Below are 16658 nucleotides of genomic sequence, written 5' to 3'. Positions count from 1 at the left end.
TATTAAAATAAATTAAAACATAATAATTTAGTTAATATATATAAAAAATAAAACATAATGTTTTAGTTTTACTAATTAAAAGTTTTTTTCTTGGCAATTGTTTTTGTTTTCCCCTAACCATAAAGTTGTTTAGATGTTATTTTAAGAATTTATTTTTCGGCATTTAAAGCTTGTTCCATATTTAAGGTTGATATTGTTGTATCTACTCCAATAGTGGCAAAAGACACATTTGAGTGAACGAAGGTAGTATAAACCGTAGTTAACACATGATCTCCCTGTTTTCAATATACCATTAAGAATAGAATGGAATCTTTGGTTGAAATCTTCAATTGATTCTGTAAATTCATTTTAATATTTGACATTTCCACAATTAAGAATGCTTTTGTTTTATCTTCACCAAACTTCTTGATAAATTTCTTTTAAAAATATCCCAACTAGCAATGGAACCACCATAACATTTGTTGAAGCTCCTGAATCTACAAGACAATTGTGAACATTTTGATTGAAAATTTCAGAAGTCAAGAGAAATCAAGTCTACATAACGTTAAATTATTCTCATTTTCCTAAGGGAAACTCATTTTCTTTAGGGGCAGAGAGAAGGTATGAAAACTAGTGAACAATTTATTGGGTGGATGCTCTATTATTTTTAGGAATCCTACAAAAAATTATAAACTTTGAAGTAAATTAGCCATAGGTTCATTTCCATTCCTACGTATTGTATCAAAATCACTATAAATTTCTTCATAATCATACTTTTTCTTGACAGAGAGTTCCATGAATTATTTTGAACTATGAGTTGATTTGGCTAGTAATGTGTTATGTTTCTAGTGTGTGGGTAATCAATTGACATATTCCACTTTCCTAAACAATTTTTAAATTCTAATATGTAACATTAGAATTGATTAAGATGCCTAAATGAAAATATTGTCTTGTCTTTAGTTGATGGGTCAAAATGAGCTTGGACAATAACATGTGTTACGCTTACTGAAAACATACAATTAGATCAGAATGTAGCTTTGTATCCATTACTGGGTTGGGGCTTTACTAACTATGGTCGGGGTCAACCATTTATGGTTTTCAAAACTAAATAATTAAATGTAGCTAATATAAGATGTAAATGCATTTGTCCAGATCCGACTAAAGCAAAAGGAAAACATAGATCCATACATGTTCCTATCCATGACCCATTGATTTAGATTCCTAAGAGTAAATACAAGAATATGAGTAGATAACAACAAACCTAGAATAATCTAGCATTGAAAAAACCATCCATAGACCTATTTTCACAGACTTTGACAATTGTTTTTAGAGGATCTCTCAACACATGCAACATATACAACAAAGAATTCATCTTCATGTTAAATTGCTTCTAGTTTCAGGGATAACATAAATTGTTTAACGCACTCCTCAACAGTTATGAGTCCATCTAGATTAAACTGAAAAATAGGGAAAATATATGACATATGTTTGTACTTACAATTATCTACAAAAAATATACAAACTATTGTTGATGTGCAGTAATCTCGATTTGATGGAACAAAGAACAATGAAGGTGGTGGGATGAGCGTTTCATTCAAACATAATATTTAAGAGAAAAAATTATGCATGTTTGAATATCACTAGAATCTGGTTCCAGCTAGCCACACAATATGTTTCTTAAGAAACTATTAAACTAAAAGTATAATGAAAATTGTTTTGGTTTTAGATTTCACAATCAAATAAGAACGTAAACAACAAACAATTCATAATCTTTGTATGAGAGTAAAAATACACTGCAACATATCATAAGAAATGTTAACAGAATATCACAAGATTCAATTAGAGTTTAATATGAATAATGTTAGAAAATGAATACCACATGCATCTATTAAACTACAATCATCACAGTCCACGAGCGTACATCTTACACACTCTCGCATTTGTAAAAAAAATGTTTACAAACGGAAACTCTAGAGCCCACCCAATACCAATGCCATATCATGGAAGTCATCGTTCTCATGCAACACTGACCTTGACACTAGGTGAAAAGACTCGAGGTGCGTTAAGAGAGAGCACTAGCTGCAGGAATCCCATGGTATGACGCCATAAAATGTCATCACCCTAAAGTGTTCCAAAATGTTCCTACCATATGGTTTCTTGAGTGGTGGAGTTGTGTCTCCAAGGAACTCTCCCTTCCTCATTTATAAAAAGTTGTCGAACAATTGCTTTGTTTGTCATGACCATTTAAATCTCATTAAGCCTAGAGAATTATTGTACAACTTAGTAGGAAAGGATGTGCAATTACTTTGTTTGTTGTGACTATTTAAATTTCATTAAACTAAGAGATTTATTCTACAATCCAATATGATAGGATTTGTAAGTTTGTCCATCTTTGGTGCCCTTTAAAATAAAATAAAAATTATGTTCTAAATAGAAAAATAATGTAAGTTATAATTAAAAAAATAAGAATATACTATAAAGTAATTAAAAGCAAAATTATATTTTAAATAAAAAAATAATGGAAGTTATAATTAAAATAAAAGGAATATGATACAAAGTAATTAGAAGTAAAAAAATGTGTGAATCCAAACTTAAATTTTATATTTTTCAAAAATATTTCAACAACAGATTTAAAAAAACTATTTGAATATCCATGTTAATTAACTTATGTCGATATCAACTTCATATATATCTATGCATAGAAACGAAAATTAGTATTTATGATTAAAATTTTTATTTGGTCCTATATATACTCTATTTAACATTCGAAAATACAATTTAAAAATAATAGATTGTATTTTGCACTCTAAAAAATTTTGCACATGAAGAAATTTGATCTCTCATGCCTCATGTTAGAAATGTACTTAAGATGGATCTATGTTGGTTATAATATGTTAAGAAACTACAATAAATTATTTTGTCAAGCCATTAATAAGCAAGACAACATAGCTAAATGTCCTAGAGGCTTAACTTAGTTAAAGAATTTTGAAACGGATGAATTCATTGCCACATTTGAACAAAGGCTACATTGTAGATACTCTTTCTTAGCATAAATACAGTTACAAAAACAAAGCATTCATTGGGGGTGATTGAGAGGGATGTAATCATAATAATGGGCAAGGTATAAGTGTTAGTTTTGAATTTTATGTGCATAAAGAGTTGAGTTTGATTGTATTAACCTTCAATTAACATCTTTTTTAAATTCATTGGGGGTGATTGAGAGGGATGTAATCATAATAATGGGCAAGGTATAAGTGTTTGTTTAGAATTTTATGTGCATAAAGTGTTGAGTTTGATTGTATTAACCTTCAATTAACCATATTTTTTTAAAGCTAGTTGTTTCATAGCTAATATTTTTTTGACCAAAGCATTTTACAAAATCACAAATTTTTTTGAAATAAAACAATCATAATATAAAATTATTATGTTGTTGGATTAAAACATCTCCTTACTTGTATTTAATTTGGTAAAACCAAATATCTTCCAGAGTCACAAAAATGTCTAAGTTGGAAAATCAATATGTTATTTATAATGACCTTACGTTCCTTGCAAAAACATTCAACCATATACCTATGCACCATGCCTTTTGTTTCTCGTTCTTTCTTCTATCTACCTACTAATGTCTAAGTCGGAAAATCAAGATGTTACTTATAATGATTTTAGGCTCCTTGCAAAAACACCCAACCATATACTTATGCAACATGCCTTTTGTTTTCCATTCTTTCTTCTATCTACCTAATATGCCAAATGTCAAAGTGACTATGGATGACTCTGCTCAAATAGAGTCATTGAAACATGTTGCTGGCTTCCTCTTCGAATTTATAAATTATTATGGCTTACTGTGCTCAAATAAATTCATTGAAACATGTCATCGGCTTCCTCTTCAAATTTTTAAACGTATTTACAAATAATAAGTAATAATTACTATTTATAAATTATATTAATAATTAAGTTATGTTTATAATTTTCATTCTATTGCTATTTATACTATCCACTAATAATTAAACTATAGTAAAGTTTTTAATCATAAATAATATTAATTATTATATGAATTTAAAAATATCTTTAAAATTTAAAGTAGCAATATTCTAAACAAAATATATTATATTTATATAATGAATTAAAGTTAATATTAAAATCAATTTCAAAAACATTTTTTTTTCATTTTTTACTTAAAAAATACTAAATGCATCGTTAAAAACTCTACATTTCGTGACCTTAAGCAATTGCCTATCTAAAGCATTCATTCGTTACATTAAATTGACACAATCATAATAGACTAGTATGCGAGAAACAAAATCAGGCCTCCTAAGGATGGTTGTGTGTTAATAATCTCAATAATTAATACAATCTCAGGGGGAAAGTGAAATCTATGCGAATACACAATAATGAACCATAATGAAGGTCCAATCTCCTAATACTTTTCTAGGAAATCAACCCATAGAACCTGACCCTAATGTTTTGCATTGTATGAGCATTGTGTGATTTAATATTTTTTTTTAAATCATTAATTTTTAAAAGTGTTTTATATTTATTATTATGAAGTTATAAATTAAAAATGAGCATTTAGAAAGATGAAAACCATTATTTAAAAGTTAGCCAGGTAAATTTGGGAAAGCAATAAAATTCAATTCATATATTAATTATTTACATTATGAAAATAAATTAAAACATAACAATTTAGTTAATATATATAAAAAATAAAACATAATGTTTTAGTTTTACTAATTAAAATCTTTTTTCTTGGCAATTGTTTTTGTTTTCCCTTAACCATAAAGTTGTCTAGATGTTATTTTAAGAATTTACTTTTCTGCATTTAAAGCTTGTTCCATATTTAAGGTTGATATTGTTGTATCTACTCCAATAGTGGCAAAAGCCACATTTGAGAGAACAAAGGTAGTATAAACTTTAGTTAACACATGATCTCCCTATTTTCAATATTCCATTAAGAATAGAATGGAATCTTTGGTTGAAATCTTCAATTGATTCTGTAAAATTCATTTTAATATTTGACATTTCCACAATTAAGAATGCTTTTGTTTTATCCTCACCAAACTTCTTGATAAATTTCTTTTAAAAATATCCCAACTAGCAATGGAACCACCATAACATTTGTTGAAGCTCTTGAATCTACAAGACAATTGTGAACATTTTGATTGAAAATTTCAGAAGTCAAGAGAAATCAAGTCTGCATAACATTAAATTATTCTCATTTCCTAAGGGAAACTCATTTCCTTTAGGGGCAGAGAGAAGGTATGAAAACTAGTCAACAATTTATTGGGTGGATGCTATATTATTTTTACGAACCCTACAAAAACAATTCATAAACTTTGAAGTAAATTACCCATAGGTTCATTTCCATTCCTACGTATTGTATCAAATTCACTATAAATTTCTTCATAATCATACTTTTTCTTGAGCAATGACAGAGAGTTCCATGAATTATTTCGAACTATGAGCTGATTTGGCTAGTAATGTGTTATGTTTCTAGTGTGTGGGTAATCAATTGACATATTCCACTTTCCTAAAAAAAATTTAAATTCTAATATGTAACATTATAATTTATTAAGATGCCTAAATGAAAATATTTTCTTGTCTTTAGTTGATGGGTCAAATGAGATTGAACAATAACATGTGTTACTCTTACTGAAAACATACAATTAGATCAGAATATAGCTTTGTATCCCTTATTGGGTTGGGGCTTTACTAACTATGGTAGAGGTCAACCATTTATGGTTTTCAAAACTAGATAATTAAAGGTAGCTAATATAAGATGTAAATGCATTTGTCTAGATCTGACTAAAGCAAAAGGAAAACATAGATCCATACATGTTCCTATCAATGACCCATTGATTTAGATTCCTAAGAGTAAATACAAGAATATGAGTAGATAACAACAAACCTAGAATAATATAGCATTGAAAAACCATCCATAGACCTATTTTCACAGACTTTGACAATTGTTTTTAGAGGATCTCTCAACACATGCAACATATACAACAAAGAATTCATCTTCATGTTAAATTGCTTCTAGTTTTAGGGATAGCATAAATTGTTTAACACACTCCTCAACAGTTATGAGTCCATCTAGATTAAACTAAAAAATATGGAAAATATATGACATATGTTTGTACTTATAGTTATCTACAAAAAATATACAAACTATTGTTGATGTGGAGTAATCTCGATTTGATGGAACAAAGAACAATGAAGGTGGTGGGATGAGGGTTTCATTCAAACATAATATTTAAGAGAAAAAATTATGTATGTTTGAATATCACTGGAATCTGGTTCTAGCTAACCTCACAATATGTCTCTTAAGAAACTCTTAAACTAAATGTACAATGAGAATTGTTTTGGTTTCAAATTTCATAATCAAATAATAATGTAAACAACAAATAGTTCATAATCGTTGTATGAGAGTAAAAATACACTGCAACATATCATAAGAAATGTTAACATAATATCACAAGATTCAATTAGAGTTGAATATGAATAATGTTAGAAAATGAATACCACATGCATCTATTAACTAATAAAAATGATGACATTACATAAGACACATAACTCATAAACAAATTAAATACTGAATTTTGTCTTCAGAAAAGATTAGCCTCAAAAATTGATTATATATTTCAGGCATTCAGTTCCACAGTTCATCGACTCTTACACCAATGTAATAGACCATATAAATACTAAAATAATTACAAAATATTCAATATTTTCTTTAGTCATTGATGAAGCTAAAAATGAAATAATGTCCTTATCTAAGGATAATTTCCGAGAAAATTGGCAAACTCTTTCAAACTTCCTCTTCATCTTCAGAGTCCTTATATTCAATGGTGAGTTGATGAAGAAAATTTGTTTGGATAAAGCTTACCCAATCTGTATACACCTGAGAAATTGTAGAAAAGTGAATCATATGGAAATGAACAATGTTTACTTTGCACATTGATATTAAATTCTAAATAAACCTTTTCTTTTTACTATACTTAACATCAAATTTTGAAATTAGTTTGATTTGTTCAAAAGGAAATTGTAGAAACTTTTGGAAAGTTTGTTGGATCCAAATTTTGGTTTCAGTCATCTCTCTCATATCTTCTAATGTGCAATCTTTTTTTTGTTGTTGATTCAGAGAACTCGGGACTACCTCCTTTATTGGTTTGGACCTAAGAATATCAAATACTTCATTGATGTTTTTCCCAATCTCTTATACCTTGATGTAATGTTCAATAGCTTTCTTGGTCCACATTTGGATTTCCTTCGCTTTTGTTTCTTTGTGGTTTAATGAAGCATACATGAGTCTCTTCTCCTTCTTAGTGGTTTTTAGGAATGTGCTAATGTTGTAATGAAAATTTTTCTTTAACACTTCTATATTCTTCAACCAAAGATTCAATACTTTCATTGATTCACAATCTCGTGATAAAGTATACAAATTTTATCCATTCTTCTGTAGAATCTAGCTTGGTCTTTTTTTAGTGTTTAGTTAACCTACACTACTTTTTCTTTGAATACATTCAGACTCTGTTTAGCATCATGATCTTGTTTCACTTGACACTGTAGAGTTTCAACTTTTTCTTTTAGTGTTGCAGTCATAACTTCAAATTTGCTTTCAACTTCTTCTTTCAATATCTGATTTTCTTGTTCATGTGCCTTTCTCATTTTCTCAATATGTTGGGAATGATTGAGATCTAATTCATTCAATTTAATTTCAAACTAACTTCGTAAGTTGGCTCTTTCAATAGTAAAACATCCAACCAGGGTCACAAAATGAGCTTGCCAACTCTCTTCACTAAATTATTTTCTCTTTTTGATTTGAAATTCTAACTCTTTAATTCTTTGAAACTTACTTTTATAAGTTGCTCCAAGTTCATTGGCATGATATTTTTGACTATTAACAAATGATCCAAGGGCATGTGAAGTTTCTTTAGCATTTTGTCTCACATATCCAGTTGGCTTCCAGCTATGTTCAAACATTGTTTCAAGAGCGTTAAGTTTCCTCTTCTTAACCCTTCTTACAATGAATTTTGTTTATGTATGGAAATAATATTTAGCTAAAGATGGAACAATTTCATATACTAGTTCCATCTCAATGACATGGTGAAAAGGAAATGAAGTTAGAGGAATTTTTGCAGAGATGGGAGTCATGGAAATTGTGGGGGATGTTTTTGGTACTGAAAGGTTAGTGGTTTTAGTGTGTTGCTCAATTGACTCTGTCTCTTTATCAACACTCTCTGTAATTGTTGAATGAACAATTTCTTGTTCATACTTTTCATCATTCTCCATATCTACATTTTTGTCAACGCCTTTTTTGGAAATTAAGTCTTCTTGGGTGATTTATTCACGGGGGTCAAGGACAATAATGTCTTTAGGGAAGACATTATGCTTGGTTACTTTCTCCTCTGCTTTGTGTTTCTGGTCCTTGACCTCTATTATTATCATGATTTATTTAATGATTTGACCTTGATGTTGTTGTTCTTTAACATTAACATCTTTTCTAGCCTCGGGAATCATTGATTGTTAGACCATAACATAAACATCAAGCATATTTTTAATTTGAATTTTTTCAAACTGCTCAAAAGAAGACGTTGGTTCTAAAAGCAGCTGAGGAAAATTAACTTTTAGACATTAAAAAGATTTCAAATATTCAATTATAATAGAAGTCAAGACACTTTTTTGTTTAGGATAATCTTGATAAGTGTTTTCTCTAAATTCCTAAAGTTTTTCCCTATCCTCAACACTCATTAGTTTTCCTCTTTCAATCACATGATCAAAACTATCATTTTTTATGAAAACATCAACGAAAGGAGGCTTTTGATGAGTAAAATTTTTTATATAGCTTACAACCTTATAATGTTCATTTATTATTCCACTAGGGTCATAAAAAAATGGGGTAATGAGTGAAAACAAAGATTTTTAAGTTCTTCAGCTTCCTTGAATGCATGACTTGTGTCCTTCAATTTTATTCTTCTAAACATAATTGGAAAATTTGGCCAAATCTTCTTTGAAGTTTACTCATTTTTTGTGATTGACCATTTAATGTTGTTTGATTTTCTAATTCTCTAAGAGAAATTATTTCAGGAATCTACCTTGGTAATACATGTGGACCAACCTTACTCCCATATATTCTGATATAGGAAAACAACTCTTCAATGAACTAGTCTCTTATTTGATCAAGTGCCTCTTTTAGGTCTTGACTAATCCTTGAAGAAGCACTCCCAAAGAGGACTTGATGTAGAGGGATCATTACATAATTGCAAATGTCATAAAATGAAATTTATAATTACTTTCCTATAACACTGAAGCATAATTTTGAATGGGAAGCTAATCGTCAGTGGGATAATTCCACTTCATGAGAGGAAAGGGGGCAGTGGAAATAACAATGTCTAGGAGATAAGAAGACATAAAAAAAATGTGCTCATAGCCTAGAGGGCATGAAACTACCAACTTCAAAGTATCTGTCATGTTTTGAGATAGAATGTTAGACCAATTGAAATGTTTTGAGTCATGGTGGATATTATGAATCAACGATAACCATTGAGTTTTGCAATTCTCAAGGTCATTTACCCCATATAATATAGGCAACATTTTGATGATAAACCTAAAATGCCTTCAGAAAATAACAACAGGGAAATCTTTATATGATTTTAGTTTGAAGCCCTAGGTTTTACCTCATACAGAAATTACATGCATACAGATTCTAAAACATAGAAAATAAACAATGCGAGATCATAACACATAAAACACATATACACAGAGATTTTCCCCTAGATCTCGAAATTGGGACTACCAGCTTGATTTTTCATTATATTCCTTTCAATGTTACAATACATATTTATACATGCTGAAGCATCCAATACCATGGACCAAAAAAGCATTACGTCCAAAAACATGGACTTAAAACCATAGGTAGGTTTGCCCATAGTCGTGGAAAGAATATAACACAACCCAACATTATCCACATTAGAGCTTAGTCATTTTTCCAGCCCTGAAATGCCCATTGTTTCTCTACACCAAGAGAACTTCTCAGAGCTCACAGATTTTGTCAATGCATCTTTAATATTCTTCAAAGTGTCCACCTTTACCAGAAACACCTTTTTGTCTTCTATCATATCCCTCAAAAAGTGATACTGAACATCAATGTGCTTTGTCTTTGAATGGTAAGCAGGGTTCTTTGCCAAGAAAATTGTACTTTGGCTGTCATGGTCTATCCTTATAGCACCCTGTACTAATCCCATACTTGAACACAATCTCTGTAACCAAACTCCTTCCTTGCTTGCATGAATGGCTGCCATGTATTCTGCCTCTGCAGTTGATAGTGCCACTACAGATTGTTTCTTACTCATCCAACTGACTACACCTCCAAATAGGTTAAACACATACCCACTTGTAGATCTTCTCTGATCCAAATCTCTAGCCCAGTCTGCATCAACAAAGCCACAGATATCCAAAACTCTGTCCAATATTGGTCTTCCTTGGTAGCACAAACCATAATCACTAGTGCCATTCAAATACCTGCAAACCCGCTTCACTGTTGTCCAGTGCTCCTTCCCTGGATTTGACATAAACCTGCACAATACTCCCACTGCATGTGCAACGTCTGGTCTAGTACAGACCATTGCATACATCAAGCTACTGACTGCACTTGCATATGGAACACATGACATATCCTCTTCCTCTTCTTGTGTCTTGGGACACTATTCAGTGGGTAACTTTACACCTATAGGAATAGGAACCTTCACCGGTTTATTATCTTGCATATTAAACCTCTGCAGTATTGTCTCAACATACTTCCTCTACTTTAACCAGAGCTTCCTCTTTGCCCAATATCTTTTAATTTCCATGCCCAAAATATAGTTTGCAACACCAAGATGTTTCATGTCGAATTTGGAGGACAATTGGGTCTTCAAGTCCTAGATAATTTCTTTTCCATTTCTAACCAGCAACATATCATCCACATACAAGACCAGATAAATAACACAATAACCAATTAATTTACAATACACACAGTCATCTGCTTTGCTCCTGGTGAAGCCAAGTCCCCATATAAACGTATCAAATTTCTGATACCACATCCTTGGTAACTGTTTTAACCCATATAGATACTTCTTTAACTTGCATACCAATTCTTTCTTACCCTTCACCACAAAGCCTTCACGTTGCTTCATGTAGATCTCCTCTTCCAAATCCCGGTGAAGAAATGTTGTCTTCACATCCATCTATTCTACCTCAAAATCAAAAGTAGCAACAACAAATAAAAGTAACCTAATAGAAGTTACCTTCGTAACAGGAGAAAAATATCACCAAAATCAATTCTCGGCACCTGGGAATAACCTTTTGCTACCAACCTAGCTTTGTATTTCTCCACCTTTCCTTCTACATTTGTCTTCTTCTTGAACACCCATTTGCTGCGAATGGGTTTCCTTCTAGCCAACAACTCCACCAGATCCCAAGCCTCATTTTTGTGCAAAGATGCCATTTCATCAACCATGGCCTCTTTCCAAAGTTTTCCATCCTCTGAATCTACTGCTTCCTTCACAGTTATGGGATCATCATCATTAATAGATAAAGCAAAATTTGAACAAAAAGCAGATGAGCTATACCTTTCTAGCTACCTTCTTTCTTGAACTGATCTTCTTACACTCAGAGTTTGTGGCTCTTCATATTTTGATTCCTCCTCTACTCTAGAGTATGATTCTTCCTCCTTTAGCTCAAACTCTATCTTCTCAGGTTCCTTTGGTTGGAATTCATGTTTAATAACATCTTTCACCTCTCTAAACACCACATTTGGGTTGTACACAACCTTCCTTGTTGCTGGCTTCCAAAGCTTATAACCCTTCAAGCCATCCTTATACCCAATAAAGATGAACTTTTCAGATTTACTATCCAACTTGGTTCATTTCTCCTTTGGAACATGTACATATGCATCACATCCAAATACCCTTATATGTGAAATAGAGGGTTTCTTACCAGTCCATACCTCTTATGGAGTCTTATCCTCCAACGCTGATGAAGTTGATCTGTTGACCAGGTAACATGTTGTCTCCACTACCTCTGCCCAGAATTCCTATCCTAACTTGGCACCACTGAGCATGCTTCTTGGCCTTTCCATCAACATCTTGTTCATTCTTTCTGCAAATCCATTTTTCTGAGGTGTATATGGAGTAGTCTTCTATCGTGCTATAGCAAACTTCTTACAGAATTCTTCAAATTCCTTACTGCAAAACTCTCCACTGTTATCTATCCTTAGCACCTTCATCTTCTTCTCTGTCTGGTTTTCCACCAGAGCCTTAAATTTTGTAAAACTATCAAAGACTTCAGATTTCTTCTTAAGGAAATATATCCATGTCTTCCTTGAGAAGTCATATATAAATGATACATAGTACACAGAATTACCCAGTGATGGAACCTTCATAGGTCCAAACACGTCATTGTGCACAAGCTCTAATATCTGTTTCACCCTCTTACCACCATAGGGGACACACCCGATTCTACTTCCCATATATACAATTTTCACATAAATCAAAATCCAGAGAGCTATTACTCATACCTTCTACGATACCTTTACCATGAAGTACTCGAAGGCCCTTTTCTCCAATATTTCCAAGCCTTTAATGCCAGAACGTGGTCTTCTCTCCAGAGACCACTAGATTTTCTTCTCCACTTTTAGAAACTACAAAACTATTGCACCCTTCAACAACCATGCTACCTTGCAGCTTATACAGAGTTCCAATCTGAACTCCCCGCATCAATACCAGTGCTCCCCAAACCATCTTGCAGGTATCCTTCTTGAACGCTGTTTTTATGCCTGCATCATCCAACTTGCTTACAGAAATAAAATTTTGGCCAATACAGGAATATGCAGAACACCCGGAAGTGTTCTAACCCTTCGACCTTGCAACTTCAAGTTTAGTTTTCTGTGACCAAGGATTCTAGCCTTCCTATCATCCCCTGAGAAGACATCACCACCATCGTATTTCTCATACTCGCAGAACCACTCTCTATGGGGAGTGAAGTGAAAGGATACACCTAAGTCAATCAACCATGCCTCATGATCTACATGTGTACTTGAAGAAGCCAAGTACACATCCCCATTTGAGGTGGTTTTTTCCTTTACAGAAGGAGCATCATCAGATCCCTTTCCTTTATCAGGAGCTTTAGATTTACAGTCTGTTTTGTAGTGCCCTTCCTTTTCGCAGTTCCATCACACCACCTTTACATATTTTCTTGGAGATTTAGATCTCCCTCTAGATTTTGATCTCCCACTCAATGACTTATTTTCGTTTCTGTTCTGGGACTGTCCTCGTATAGACAAGGCATCACCATTCTGGCTCTCCATATTTTTCTGTCTCATTTCCTCCATCAGCAAGGATGAGACTATTTCATCAAATTACAAGGCAGTTGCATTGCTACCTATTGCAATAACCATAATATTCCATGAAACTAGTAGAGAACACAACAAACTAATGCACTTATCTTCATCTCAAATTTTAATATCAACAGATGCTGACTGAATTACCATAGTATTAAATGCGTTCATATGCTTTGTCACCGAGTCTCCATCTTTCATCCTCAAGTTATACAATTTTTTCCACAGGAACAGTTTATTCACTAGAGACTTAGATTGGTACAAAGTCCCTAACTTGTCCCACAAAGCCTTCGTCGTAGCTTCCCCTTATACATTTAGCAATATGAATCTGAGACACATAATTGTATTGTGCTCTTTTCCTTCTGATCCAACTTCTTCCATTCTTCATCGAACACTCCCGTTGGTTTAGTACCTGGATCTACCATGATCCACTGATCTTTATCCACTAATAGATCCTCCATATTGAGTTTCCACAACTCAAAACTCTGACCATTAAATTTCTCGATCTCTATCTTTCCACTGCTTGTCATCTTCTTTCACCACCAGAATTGATCTCGCAGATCTTCCACTGAATAGGGTCTACCACAGGCCTGAGTGAAACTCCTCAGCAGTAAAGGCATCCCCTTGAAGCCAAAATTTCTCTGATACCAAATGTAGGTTTTAACCCTGTATAGAAATTACCTGCATACGAATTCTAAAAAGCAGAAAATAAACAATGCGAGATCGTAACACATAAAACACATATACATAGAGATTTTCCCCTAGATCCCAAAACCAAGACTACCAGCTTGATTTTTCATTATATTCCTTTCAATGTTACAATACATATTTATACATTTTGAAGCATCCAATACCATGGATCAAAAAACCTTCGTTTCCAAAACCATGGACCGAAAACCATAGGTAGGTTCGCTCAACCTAATATAAGGTCCAAAATAAATTTCCCAGGGCACTACCCCAAATCCCATCTAGGGGAGCTACCTGTTCCCCCTATGACCCCCCCATTACATAATCGGTGCAACGAAAGGGGGGCTCTGCCCCCCCTCTAACCCCCCGGTTCACTACGTAGGTTAGTCATGGAAAGAATATAACACAAACCAACAGTATCATGTCATAATAAGGAGAGATTTTAGCCCTAGCAGATTCCATGTGTAATTCCATCCTTCTAATGTTCTAGTATGGTGCATTTTTCTCCTTACTAGAACTTTCTAACTTTAGCCACTCCCTATTCTCAAAGAAATTATAAATTTCCTCCCATTTCATCACACTATGTCTTACATTTTGAAAGTGGTGTTGGAAATCAAAGTTGAGTTCAAATAATAACTTCATGGTTCTCGATCTTCTACCTCTTTTAGGTTTTCTTTAATCTATTGAACTCCTCACATTGAAGCAGGGGATTTGTTCTTTTTCCCCATTTTGTGACCTTTATGGGAAATAAAACAAATAATTAAGATTTTTTATGAAGGTAAGTCTAATTGGATAAAATGAAACCTTTTGAAATATCACAACTTACCAAAAGTTGCAGGTTATAGAGCAAACTGCCACAATTTAAGTTGAAGTTTAGGTTTTCAAGTTGTGCTTTCAGAGAACAATTGACATAGGAGGTTTAATCAGAAACACAAGGTTTTGAAAGTCTTGGACATCGAGTTGTTTAATTCGCATGACATGTAACGAATTTCAAATTAATGTGAAAATACCTCTCAACCATTTTTTGAAAAACAAGGCAAGATCAACATCGCAGTTAGGAAAACCTATATTTAAAACCTACAACGAAACTAAACAAATGGCTCATTTTATTAGGTAAAAAAAAAATTAATGAATGGCACTCCAGTCGAGAAAAAATATTATTTTATATGCATATGGAGGTTTGAGAAGTTGGGTAGTCGAATAGTCGGAGGTACTTTGAAAAAATAAATAGATTTATCGGTTCCGATGCCAACTCAAAACCAAGTCGGGGCAAGGTCTAGGTTCGAAGGTTGGAGGAATTTTTAGGTTGAGAGGTCAGAGCTCAAGAGATTATTTTTTTTAGAAATAATCATATGTCCAACTTCTCAAAAGGAGTATTGATATATTTAAAGAGGTCAATAAAGGGGAAGTGAGTGGCCAACCCTTGCAATGCGAAAGGACCATTGAACGAACCTCATAGTTGGGATGAAGCAAAGTCCGGTCACAAGAAGCGCTACAAGGTGAACAAAGACATAACCTCCTCACTGTACACTGTATCAACTCAACACCCCTCCAAACAAACAATTTGGCGGCACAAATATCATTGCAAAATAAGACGAAAATCACTTTGAACCAATCATAATGCAAATAGATATATTTAGGAAATAATATATATATATATATATATATATATATTTGTTTTCTAATGTTTACTTTACAAATTGTTTATTTAATTTTTAGCCAACAGAGAGCCAACCTCCCGGCCTTATGTTTTGGGCTCAGTAGTTAATTGTTAATCGAAGGTGTGTGGAAAAAAAATAAAAAGGGTGAAGGAGGCCCGATTCTCGACCTCAAGTCAGTCCCGACCTGATCCAGTGGGACCTGCAGTTGAGGTTGATTATAGTCGGATTCGACAGCGATTGAGGTGTGTTAAGTGAAAGCACGCACCAATCAACCCTAACTCCTAACTTGTTTCCCTTGGGACCCACAAGTATTGTCCCAATGGAATGACCTGAGTTGTAAAGGGTGCAAGCTCATGATATGTGTCTGTAATTATTTATTTATTTTTTCAAATTTCTCATCTCTTTAGATAAGTTTCAAGAATGAATATCCTATCGAGTATTAACGAATCAATTTGTTGCAGTTCGAAAAACACACGTTGGGAGAGTCACATACTTTATTAACAATGTCTTTCCACGGTACAGATTCAATTGCAACAAGTTTTGCAAAGTTGCACACAAATTTTATCAAGTGTTAAAGATGTAGGTAGTTTCATTAAATGCATAAGATTTCATAAAGTTTAGTGAACATTGTAGTACAATCCATATTAAAAAAAAATGATATTTGTTTATTATAATTATATTATAATAAATTACTAGTCAAATAAAATAAGTGAACATATGAACCTGTTCCGCTACATAATATGGAGTTGGGAGTTGGCAGTGAAACAATTTGGTGAAATGAGAGAAGTCTTAATCCCCGGCTTGCTTTGGGGAATTTTGTTCGTGGCATAATTGTTTGTTTATTACTGTCAGACTCGCACTATCCCCAAATTAAGCCATTGATTTGGCTCAAACAATTATGTTTTCACTATATGGAAACTCTAAATAAAATAAATGCAAATATTAAAGCACCATTAGTAGAG

Source organism: Pinus tabuliformis, chromosome 5_2, assembly GCF_031772625.1.
Source record: "Pinus tabuliformis cultivar Carrire ecotype Pingquan chromosome 5_2, CPIR1, whole genome shotgun sequence".
NCBI classification, from domain to species: Eukaryota; Viridiplantae; Streptophyta; class Pinopsida; order Pinales; family Pinaceae; genus Pinus; species Pinus tabuliformis.
The sequence above is the reverse complement of the archived record's forward strand: the minus strand, read 5'-3'. Positions refer to the sequence as shown.